The sequence below is a fragment of the Acartia tonsa genome, chromosome 7, assembly GCF_053477335.1.
Source record: "Acartia tonsa isolate MP-2025a chromosome 7, ASM5347733v1, whole genome shotgun sequence".
Classification (NCBI taxonomy): Eukaryota; Metazoa; Arthropoda; class Copepoda; order Calanoida; family Acartiidae; genus Acartia; species Acartia tonsa.
In genome coordinates this window covers 25,003,539-25,016,165 of record NC_137266.1, presented here as the reverse complement: position 1 = coordinate 25,016,165, position 12,627 = coordinate 25,003,539, and the positions used below count along the sequence as shown (strand labels likewise).

The 12,627-nt window shown below is 28.5% G+C and overlaps 1 protein-coding gene and 1 long non-coding RNA gene across 5 annotated transcripts in view; one reads left to right on the top strand and one right to left on the bottom strand.

The window, feature by feature from the left end:
• Positions 1–12,627, top strand: part of LOC145325126 (muscle-specific protein 300 kDa-like) — an 81,529-nt gene that overhangs the window by 43,534 nt on the left and 25,368 nt on the right. The window lies entirely within an intron of this gene.
• On the bottom strand, positions 4,237–11,260 carry LOC145325132 (uncharacterized). The gene is made up of 3 exons (XR_013881402.1): positions 11,132–11,260; positions 8,331–8,372; positions 4,237–6,121 (listed from the first exon to the last, which is right to left on the bottom strand). It is a non-coding gene; the product is annotated as an uncharacterized LOC145325132 (long non-coding RNA).

The following is a 12,627-nucleotide window of genomic DNA, read 5'->3' as shown; positions in this document are numbered from 1 at the left end:
TGTCCATGGTTCAATCCCTGGTAATGTGAGTTCCTTTGTGTTTTTTTTACAAAGATTTCAAAGTAAGATTTTAATGTAACTTATTACATATTTATGAAGCTTTCTTTGTTTGCAGCGCAGTTGCTGTATAAAAATTTTCTTTCAATCGTCCATACAACGTATTAGTTTAAATTTTTATAAGCTAAAGTCATTTTGATTGATTTATGGACAGATCAAATGCGCAAGCTTGTAAATATAGTAATATTTTACTTTAATCATAACACTTATAAATTTTGTAAAAGCTTTTTTTTTCTCTCATGAAATACTGTCAAATTGATATAGATAGATGCGTTCCTTATGAACCTTTGTGTCCTTGCATTTGTGTAAAAGCTTTTTTAATAAATATCAAAGCCATAATAAATAATTAAAAACCTTAAAAAGTTGAAAAAAAGAGAATGATAATTTAATGATGTATAATAAGGTTGGACCCGATTCTTTTCAAAATCAGAAATAAATTTAGCTGATATTTTGTACAGGGGTGTATATTTTCTTTTTTTTATGTAAAAAATATTGAAACGATTTTATTCAGTTATGTTATATGATTGTTTACCTATCAATAGTCAAACTATGGGAAATGCCTGGGCTCCTAAACAGGCACAATTCCTAATTATGAAAATATACACCCATGACAATGTGCTATAGAGATATTTTTGAAACTGGTGAATATTTTGAAAAAACCTATGTTGAAACTACTAGCTGTGATAATGAAGGCAGGGATTGGGGCATACGTGAATGCAGGATAGAGTCTTAAAATTTCCTATTTAATGTTTTACGGTTCTACCCACACGGGATTTAATCCAATAGTCACTAACTTCACATAAACCCAGGTATATATAGGGATAATAATGGCCGCTGATCCCAAATGATGATACCCAAACTTGACCCATCTTTAGATTATAATTAGTTGCTGAAGCAATTGGACAATCAATTTATTAAACAAACCAATCAAAACTAAATGAAAGTTCCCGATGTTAGTATAAAACTTTGGGAACTAATTTAAAAAACAGCCCAATGTCCCCTCCCTTCCTACATAAACCCCCTTCTAAGCTATCATATGCTAAATCATAATAAACCCAATTAAACCTGGCAAATAAATATTTCTAGACTACTGTGTAAATCAATTGGGATGCATTTCTATATTTATATTTTTTACACTTTTTCTTGCATTTACCTATCCCCACATTCTTGGGAAGGTATTAAGGATAGTTCTGGTGGGGAGGGTAGTTCAAGCACCTCCTCCTCGTGTTGTAATGATTCAGACACAGCTCAGCATTTAGAAGAAGATGAGGGATTTGAGGTACATTAACATTCATAATTTCGCGCATTTTTGGATCCATACTTCGCGCTTTTTTGCACATTTAATTTTATGATCATTTATAATTAAGCAAACTAATTTTTTTACCCCTATTTCATGAAAAATAACAAATCTGTGGTAATTGATTTAATTCAAACCAATTTTTAAGATTTTTCTCTTGAAATTCAATTGAAACTTAATATTAAAATTAACCTATAATTTTTGTAGTCTCGATTTTATAAAAATATTTGTCTGCTAGGATGGAAGTTCAGAAACACGACCGTATGTTAAAATGCTCAATCTTAATGTCCAAGAGTACCTACAGGAGTTAGACCAGTAAGATTATTCATTATTTTTATGTCAAGATATTTTAAAACATATTATAGTACAATAAAAGTAAGGGTAAAAAGTAAGTTATAGTAACGCATCTACTGTATGATCAAGGCTTGTCTGTATGTCTAAACATGTTTTACTTCAACAGCTAGAATATAGTCTTTATATAATCTCTATTAGTAAATATAATATTTCTATAATTATGGTTTTTTAAAGTTACAGTGTTTTTTTAAAGTACAAAAGTATTTCTTCATTTAACCCACTTACCATTGACAGAAGTTATTCTTTATTTTATATCAGAAAAAAAAACATTTCATGGGCTTTAACAAATTATGCCTTAAAAACCTTTTTTTTCAAAATGCCTAATTTTTGAAGATTAGAATAGAACATTAATGTTATGCATACCGTTAGAATTAGAAAAAAACACACTGTATATAACACAATTAACTTTATATAAAAGATATTTATGCAGCAACTGATGAAAGTTAATATGGTCTGCATTTATTCCTCTGCAACTAATTGATGTCTGGTAGAAAATAATGATCATATTTCATAAATATGTTGATAAAAAATATAACATCATTTAGCAGTTAGGTAAACTGATAAATTAATCTGTATTAGAAAAAAAGAGTTTCATATTGAAACAAAATTCTTTAAAAAATTCATTTGATGAGACTTTTAGAGACAACTGTATATTAGCCCTTTCAATAGACAATGGTATATTACCCCCTCCAATACAGAGTAATACAATTGTGCATCTAACTTTATTAGATACACCACAGACTTTATTATTACATATTTTAGTATAGCCAATGAAACCCATGTTATTATAATTATATAATATAATTGTAGAGGAATATTTTATTGTATTTTTTATTTTATGCATTTATGTATTTTTGTTTGCTATTTACTCTCTTTCTTAATCTATTTTATCTTTTACTTTAACAATGCATTTTCAAACCTTAAAAATTATAAATTAAAAAAAAACATGTTTATTTAATACTTTCTTAAAGACAATTCAAATTGATTAAAGGATCAAGAGTATAGAATAAATATTTATTATAGAATGACTTCATAGAGAAAACTTATATTATATCAATTGATCATATTAGTTCCAAATAGTATTTATTCTCTTAGCATATTAAGCTATAACAAAAAAAAAATATTTTCCTCTAATTAAATTACAAAACAGCTTTGTTTGTTTTATGACTAAAATATATACATAAACGTATAAAAACTTTACAGGGTGCTTACCTAGTCTGAATTTTTAAAACCTTAAGCTGTAAAGCTGAGTGCCCTACTCTCTTCCTTAATTTAAAAAAATGTGGGTTGAGGAGTATTTTTTGCCTCTTATTTTGTTCTATTTTAGTAGGAGGGGAGGGGGGGTTATATAGTGCTCAACTTGCTGCTTTGAGGAAATGCTCTCTTTTAGTTATTAATATTTAGAGTATATAAACATAAGAATCCTAAAATGTTTTGGCGGTTCTATTTTAAAATACATGGATCTTTTTAGAAAATTTTTATATTTCATCGAAGTATGGCATAATAATTTAAAAGTTTTTGAATAATTTTGGTATATGCCCTGTATTATGTATATAGACAAGCAAACCTATACTCAATAATTATATTTATTCCTTTTGTTACTGTATTTATTTACATATATTTTTACTTATCATATCAAACATAATGTTTTTTACGCATTTTCATATTGAATATATGTTTCAATATGCAAAATATTATACTAAAATGTACATTTTTATATTCAAAATGCGTTCTATAAGGCTTTGTGTTACTTATATATGTAAAATTTTTAATGTTTGAAAAAAAAATATCTAATATAAAATCTTCGGGTTTAGTCCCTTTCGTGGCAACGCTCCTTAAGGGGCGATTCTTTGTTTTTTTACAGTAGCTTTTCTCCAATTTCTAGCCCCTGCGGGGGGCTCTAACCCTGCGGGGCCAATTGCATAACCCTGTGGGGCAATCACCTAACCCAACCTTAAATAACCTATCAAAAGCCATTTTAAAAATACGACGAATCGCCTCTTAAGGGGCGTTGCCACGAAAGGGACTATTCCCAAATCTTGGAATCTATTTGATAATAAATCTACCAAAAACCTTTTGGTGTTATAGCTGAGTTTTCCCAACGAAGAATTAAATGCATTTTTAGCAAGGATACTGGGGATATGACAATTGACAATAAATTAGTATTTTCCCAAATTTTTGTATTTTTTTTTTTTCATTTTTGTGTTTCATAATTATTGGAGAAAAAAGGAGTGTAGAATAATTTACCGCCATTGTCACCTACTTTCCTGATTTTTATGCATAAAACTTGGAATGAAATCATTCTTGAATACCGTCAATTTTTAATCATAAGGTTTAAAAATGCGTATATTAGTAATAAATATTTTGTAACAAGGACTATTATGTATGTAATAATCGTGGCTATAAATAGATAATATAATTAAACATTTTATAAAAGATTTCAAAATAAGGTGAAATTAAGTTTATGTAACTTATTTAGACAAACTAACTTAAAGAGTAGCTTTGTTTTTAACTAAATAGAATCAGACTTTTACATACATTTATATATATTTTTCTTTTAACTTGGTACAAATAGGATTACAATTTTATAAAGGAACTTTTTTAATTCAACATAATTAGGCTTTAATAATATGCAACTTGGTTTTTATTCTGGATATGCAGCCGCTAACCAACTGCTGATTTACTGCTGTTTGGCTGCTTAAAAGTATTAATTGGGAAATAGTCTCTTATATTTTCAACAAAACTAGCATCAATGTTAAAAATTTATTAGCGGTTAATGTTAGCTGTTTGGCGGCTGACATTCTTTTGTTTAAACATTAAAATTTCTTAAAATTTGATATAATTTTTGTTGTAAGAAATGTTATTACTTTACTTTGTTTGTTTGTTCCCGCTGGCTCAAGAAAGGATTACTGTAAAGTAAAACTAAATGAAAAAGGTTTTCATACCAGGAGAAAAATTGGTAGAATTCTTCGATTGAAAGTGGAGCATCTTAAACCCCCTAAATTTTGATAAGGTGAATTTATATTGGTAATGTATTTTTTGGTTATATAAGGTAAAGCTAGGGGTTTGAAAGTCCCGCAGGGATAGAGCTACCCACATGGGGCTAGACACATATTTACAAAGAAAAATATCTATTAAAATGAGGGGAGGGGTTGTGCTATCTCCTTTTCAAATGATAGGATTATACCACATTTTTCTAAACCTTGTTTGCTAACTTTATTGGAGGATTTACTAGATTTCACACTAAACAGACTGAGAAAATAATTTTTAGATCTTTAACATCAAAAAGTAAGAATTGTTTTTACAATTTTAAGTATCGCAGCTATTCTTTAAATAGGGGGGTGACGTTCAACTGAATTGACGCGCAATTATTGGTTTACGAATTCTTTAAATGATGATGGATTTCAAAAAAATATTCTTAATTTGATTAAATAGACTATTCAAAAGTAATATTCAGTGATTAATTAACAAATTTTTTATTCACTCTAATCTAATTTCTAATATCCTTTTTTATTGTGTAGCTACTTATAGACAAATTCTCCTTGTTAAATAAACAGTCCAAAATAAGAGGACTTAATACATTGACAAAATTTTAAAGGCAAACAAAATATTATTTTAAAAATATTTTACATCAAAGAAAAAAAATAGGTTTACTGAAGATTTTTTGGGGATTTGAGCAAAGTATATTTTCTATGAATCTAAATCTTGTTTCACTTTGAAGAAAATGGAAAATATTTTGAGAAAAAAATGTTAAAATTATTTGGCTTTAGCTTAACCTGCACACTGTACTTCTGGAAAAACAAAGTTGTTGCCACATAAAAACGCCAGTGGGTGTAGAATAATAATAATTAGCACAGAAAATCTTAACTTGTTCTTCATGTGAAATATTTTCTTCCAAAAATAGAAATTATACTTAAGTTTTAAAGAATTTTAATAACACTGTAATTCTACGGAAATATTTCCAGTATGAAACCGATTAATATCCTCTGGATAAGAACCTGTTCTCAGCCATACTGAAAAATCATATATCGTATCGTTTTAAAACCAATTTTCCATGAATATTAAAATAAAAATTATAAGAATAATACCTGTGCTAACAAAACTGGTTTTAAACCTATAATTATACATGTTAATATCCACGGAAGATAATCTATCTGTAATGTAAATGCTTCCTTGGAAGAAGATATAAACAGGATTTTGATTTTATTAGACAATCATTTGCACTTTTTTGTACAAACTACCTTAAACTTTGTTTGTCCAGAAGTACACAGTGTTTTACTCATTTTCCATCTACAAGATACTTTTACATATGAAATTAGAAAGCTTAAAAGGAAGTTAACTGGTAATATGTTTTTCAACCAAATTTTCTGATTCTTGGTTTTCACTTGGTTCCACTTCTAGATTGGGATAGGTCTGAAAAAAAACAATCTTTATTAAAATATATCAAATTATGGCCATTGGTCATTATTGATTGAAAAGTTTGGGCACTACCAATTCAGAACAAGCTAATCATAGTTATCCAATGTGCGAGTGTGTTTATAAAACTTTGGTAACCTGTGTAATTTACAGTCCAATGTCACCTCCCACCCTGGATAACATAGGATGTTAGGTAAACTGGTGTATATTCACTTCCGCATATTATCATATTTACACTGTGTTTCATATTCGCAAAAAAAAGCTAAAAATACATTATACGGGTGGTTAAAGGATAAGAGCAAAGGAGAAAAGAAAGTATTGAAAGTATTTGCAGTTTGAATCATCTGATATTTATTTGAAAAATTATTCAAAACTTTTTTTTAAATTTTGTTTTATTTTTTTAAAGAAACCCTTCCCTAGAATTCTTGAATTTGATAGCTTGTTTTTTTTCTAATTTTGAAACTTTAATGAATGTAAACTACAAGTGGTTAAATTTAATCAGATTTTTACATACAAGGCAACTGAAGCCTAAACCACATAGTTTTTCATGGTTATGCATGAAGGTAGCGCAGCAATAACTTTTAAAATTAAAAAAAATTAATATATCAAGGATAAAACTTTTTTTAAGATGCCAAAACCATGAAAAGATTTTTTTAATTTAACGTATTAACATACAAGTTGTAAAAAAGAATCACTACAAAAATATGGATTGAAAATTAAACTTTTTACACTATTCTTTTATTTGTAGTTAATACGAATAAATTGTATTAGTTATACTGAAGGGTTTTCATACTGTTTTATTTTGTTCACTTGTCCCCTTTATACATAACCACATAACCATATATTATATCCCTACTCTCTCTTTTTTTCTGACCAACGGCCATGTAACTAACTTCCTTTCCTATATTAGTTTTCTTTTTTCAGAAGCGAAGCTACTAAGTATTATGATATGTCCGTACGTCAATCTGAGCAAATAACTATCTTGTTTATTGGGAATCAGAATTTGAGCACAAACTAATATTTTTATTGGGTAATACTTTACTGTTTTTATTTTAATTTCGTGTTATTACTCTTCTACTTGAGGATTTTTCATTACTTGGATCTTATATCAGATTATCAAGTACTCTAATAAAGTGAAACTTGTAGTTGGCTAAAATGATGATTTACCATCTAAACACCCCTTCTTCCCCATTCCCTCCCCTTCTACTGTATAAACGAACTGATCATTGAATGATGTCCATGTTAATTGACGACAATTTATCCCCTGTCATAATATCCACACGTATATTCTATATCCATTATTACTTAAATGTATATAATTATCCTTGCTTTTCTTTATGTATTTCGTGTCTATTGTCTGTATGTGTGTGCGTGTATGTTTATGTGTGTTTGTGTGTGTGTGTGTGTGTGTGTGTGTGTGTGTATGTGTTAGTCTCCATCTAATTGATAAATTAGATTACACCAAGCATTAATAACATTATGCTTATCGGCACTTTCAACAATTAACTTTTTATGTAAATAAGCTGGGACATTTACATCCATTAAAAGCGCAGGAATAAAAATGTAACCTGTTTTTTTATTTGAAAAAGACATATAGGGATGATGTCAATAAATCACTGAGAACGATAATTTACAAACTGACAGACGGACGGACATCTTTATTTATAAATTTGCTACGCTCAACAAAAAAAATATCCCATTGCTGTCTTAGCATTTGGAAAGAAATATTGTTTTATAATTCTACTTCCTTCAATAAATCCTAATATAATATAAGAAAGGTTAATTATAAAGGGCAGAGACAAAATTCAAATAAAATTAAACGCAGATTACCACCCCAAAATTTTGGAATTTTTAATTTTTACCCCCCCCCCAAATAAAAAAATGCCTATATAAAATAAAGATTACCCCCCCCAAAAAAAAAATTTTTCAAAAAAAATTTACCCCCCCCCTGCTGTAGTGCCTATATAAAAGGGGATAAATGAAAATATTTTTTTTGGCTGAAGTATCCTGAATGACGTCATAATAGAAAAGTCCTCCTTAATTGCTTTTTAGAGTAAGAGTTGTATTATAATATGACGTCATATAGGATACTTCAGCCAAAAGTTTTTTTTAATTTATCCCTTTTTTTATAGGAAATATAAAGAGCTTCTTAATGTATAGTTTGTTATACTAGTCCCTGTCCTCTAAAAATATAAAAAGTTCTCACCCAATAGTTCTTGTTGATAGTGGATGCTTTAATCTATCCAGACTGAAATAAAAGAAATAAGATTAAATTATTTAATATATAAAATAGGTCATGAACAAGTTCTTAGAACTAGATATAGATTCTTTTTTTCTTCACTTGTAATTTATTAAATAACCAGCGACTACGCCTTAATAAACCTCTAGGGGCACTTAAGGTGGGAGGGGAAAAAGACGCCCTCCCCTTTTCAATGTGAGTTTTAAAAAGAAGAACCAAATAAAATTTTGGGGGGATACCCTCCCTAAAAACAGTTAAACAACCATCCCTGAACTTATTAAAAGCTTCCCTGTATTTAAGAACCTTATTGGTTTAGCGGTTAGCGAGATCCTTCGCTACAGAAAAAAAGCTTACTACTTTATACATGAAATTATAGCAAAAGGAGTTTGAAAAAATAAATATAAAGTCAATCCTTTTGTGCAAGACTTTGCGGAAGGGGAGTGTCGATACCACCCTCTTGCAAATCGTTGTGTACGCCACTATTTCAAAAGTAGAATTATAACTATATTAATATGCGAACATCCTTTTTAGTAATTACTATTAAATCATATGAACAAAACAAAATTGAAAATAATAGAATGGTTTTACAATATCCCACTTGAGAAATTAAAAAATCAAGCTGGGAAAGAAATTGATTTTATATAAAGTGTAATTATTTTCCTTTATTTTGTGCAAGTATTGTTATATATCCCCTGTGAAAGTTAGGTACTTAAATGCATTATTGTGTATTAGTAGAGCGTATGTACTATCATATGCTAAGTGTACACGCCATATGAAGCTAAGAACTAAGTTCAAATTCTATAACTTTACGACACTCAATTTTTCATAATAAACAAATCTTGAAATAAAAGTAAGCAAATTCTCAGAGCAAGTAACATTCTTTTAGGGTCAGAATTATGTTTTTAGTTAAAATTGTAATTATATATTTACTCATTCTAGCTTTATGTATTCATGTACCTAACCATGTATTGTATGAAAAGGAAAGTAATTAAGAGTAATTAGATTAGCTTATTTAATAGCTTTACTTAATGACAAAAAAGTGTAATGGATAAACAGCAAAAACAGTGAGTACTGCTTGCAAAAATTCGACACAAACTCATATTATTGTTAGTTTTGTAGCTTATCTAAAACTTTCTTGTGTCCGTCTGTTCAAGTCACTTTATTTTCAATTGTCGACCTAGTTCTTAGGTGGACTTTTAATTTAAATTATCTGCAAAATTTCTACATTCTCTTTGCAAAACTCTTTTTTGTTCTTTTTTCATTAGTAATGTTGTTGGATTGTTTTATCAATTATGGCTTGTTAATTTAGAACAGCTGTATAATTATGAAATAAAATGAAATAAATAGCATCGTATTACAGACAATTTTCGACAATTAATAAAATAAAAATCATAAAATTAATTTCAGTTTTTTTATCCAGGGCATACGGCCCCTAGAGGCTGACAAACAGTTTTGTAATTTACAATTTTTTATTTTGATATCCGCAGAAACCTGTCTATAATACGAATCGATAAAATAAACTATTCTTATAAACTATAATTGTCCTTTCAGAATTTCTAAAATAGAAGTGTTAAAATACAAATGACTTATATCAGATTGAAATTGACAAAGATAACAAAATATTTGTCACTATTATTGGGGTGTAACAAACATTTGACTTTGAAAGTTTGATGTGTGATTCACGCAAACTTTTCAACTAGCTCAAATTTTCCTTTGCAAATATTCCTCAATTTGCATGTTAAGTTTTTGTAACCCTACATTCCCCCTATCAAATTTATTTATGGATGAATGAATTTATAGTATAGATGCATAACCAGACAACTAACTGTTAAGGACCTTTTTCGTGTGCTAGCAAATTGCTTTCTGCTCTTTTGTAGCGACTTGGCTGTGTTAATATTTCTAACGTTATTTGTTAATTTCAAAGACCCAATTGAAAGTCGTCACAAGGTAAGGGGTTATCACATATTTAACCCCTTCCCACTCTATTGTTTTACTCTATTTGTGGAAGAATGCTTATTTTAGATGCTTCTTTTATACTATTGATGTAGTCAGTACCCTTTGCAATTAGGAAGGGAAAGAAATAAGCTTTTATTATAAAAATTAAAAATAAAATGGAGGTGTGTGACGGGGGGGGGGGGGGTATTAAAATATAAGTAGGATTCTACCTTTTATGTTTGTATATTGCACATTCGGAAAAGCAAAGCAAAGAATTTTTATATTATATCAAATAATAAAATTCAATAATGAAAAATAAATATTTATGAATACAAAATTTTTTTCTAAAAACGAAATAAGATGCATATTACTTTGGACTAACTGATCTAAATATCAAGATTTCCTTGTTTATTTGAAGATTTTAAAACGTGAATTGCTTTTAGAATATCATAAACTAATAAATACATCTGCTGATAATTGATATATTGCTGCGCTACTTAGAGATACAATTTACCTTTTTTCTTTTTGCATTTCCTATTTGTTCAAAGACTTAAGTTAATGCACATTTGTTTGACAAAAATCTAACTTAATTTCACTTGTATTTCTTTATTCCTATTTTCTGTAAGTTTTATGTAAGTTGTTTTGACACCAAATTTGAATCAATTGAGACTTAATAAAGAGTTTTTTTTAATGATGTTGTAAGTTCAGCATTTATTTAGTACCTTTGTATTAAAAACATTCTGCATATTAGGTAATTTTGCTGATTGTTGAGCTTCGCTTTTATGGAAAACGTCATCCTTGTTTTTGCATTAAATAGTTTGTATAAAAATTACCTTCGTGGTGAAACAGATATTTGTGTGTGTACCATACCGTTGTCGGCTCTACATAATTTTGTATATGCTTTAATTTATGTCAATAAATAACTGAGTATGACATTTTAACAGTATAGTGTAGATGAGCAAGTTTAAAATAATGCTTTTGATACACTTTCTATTATGTGTAATAAATCATGGTTTAGAGTATCTAATGTTATTAAAACCACACACACACACACACATACACGAACACATGCACACACACACACACGGACCATTATTCTTTCAACTGTAGGGAGAGAATAATTGCGCTCAAATTATCTACAAACCTCCTTCTCTAAATAATAATATGCCACCAGAATATAACACTGAATATGTTTTTGTAAGAACATGTTTTTCTTCATTATACTATCAATATATCCTTGATTGTTTAAAGTAAATATTGACACCTCTTTTCTTGATAAAAAGAAAAATGGAAAAACGGATATATTTAGTATTTACCTCAGGATTTACAATATATTTATTTGTCATTCAGTAACAACAAGTTCACATATGGTCACAACATTCTTATTTTTTCCCATTACAAACTGTTTTTCTGGCTAAATACTTGTAGAAATAAATGAACATTTAATGGCCCATCAAAACTCAGATATATTTAGAATATTTGCATTTTCTTGGTTTAACACGATGTACTGAATATTTATAATTTAGCTAGATTTTACTTAAACATTTTGCCTTACATAAAAATACATTGTTAGGGAAGCTAAGCATTATAGAACATGCTATTTACTAAATAGAATGAATAATGTGTGTTTTCTTTCTTTTTATGACGAAACACATGATAATTCTAGGTAATGAATATAACACAGATTATATTAATGTTTACCCTTAACCTTACCAAATTTGATAAATGGTCGGAATGTTTAGAATTTAATTTAAATGTGTGTGTGTGTGTTTGTGTGTGTGAGTGTGTGTGTGTGTGTGTATAGTTTACAAGCGGATATTATAGCAAACTTGTTTGCATTAGGATTTACATTCTAGCTTTACATTCATGTATTGTTTCCAGTTGCTAATTTAAACCTTTTAATTTTATACACTTTGATTTAAGCAAAGCTTTTGATTGATATCATAGGAATAAATAAGAAAATTAAATGATGGAAAGATTTTATTTTATAAAAAAAATATGAGAAAAAAAATCAAACAACATGAAATATGTTTTGAGGTATAATTCTATGGAAATTTATGTTTTCATGGTGATATCTTTTTGATCTTTATTCTTTAGAATCATACCTATTCAACAAATATATTTGCTAAAAAAAACTTTAAATAAGAGTATTTGGATCATGGAAAAAAACCGAAGTAACGGGTTTCGTCATATTTTCACAATAGATTTCCTTCATCTTTTAGCACCTGCGGGGGGCTCTAACGTACGGGGCCTATTTCTTAACCCTGCGAGGCAATCATTAACATTTACCTAACCTAACCTAAAAAAACCTATCAAAAGCTACTGTGAA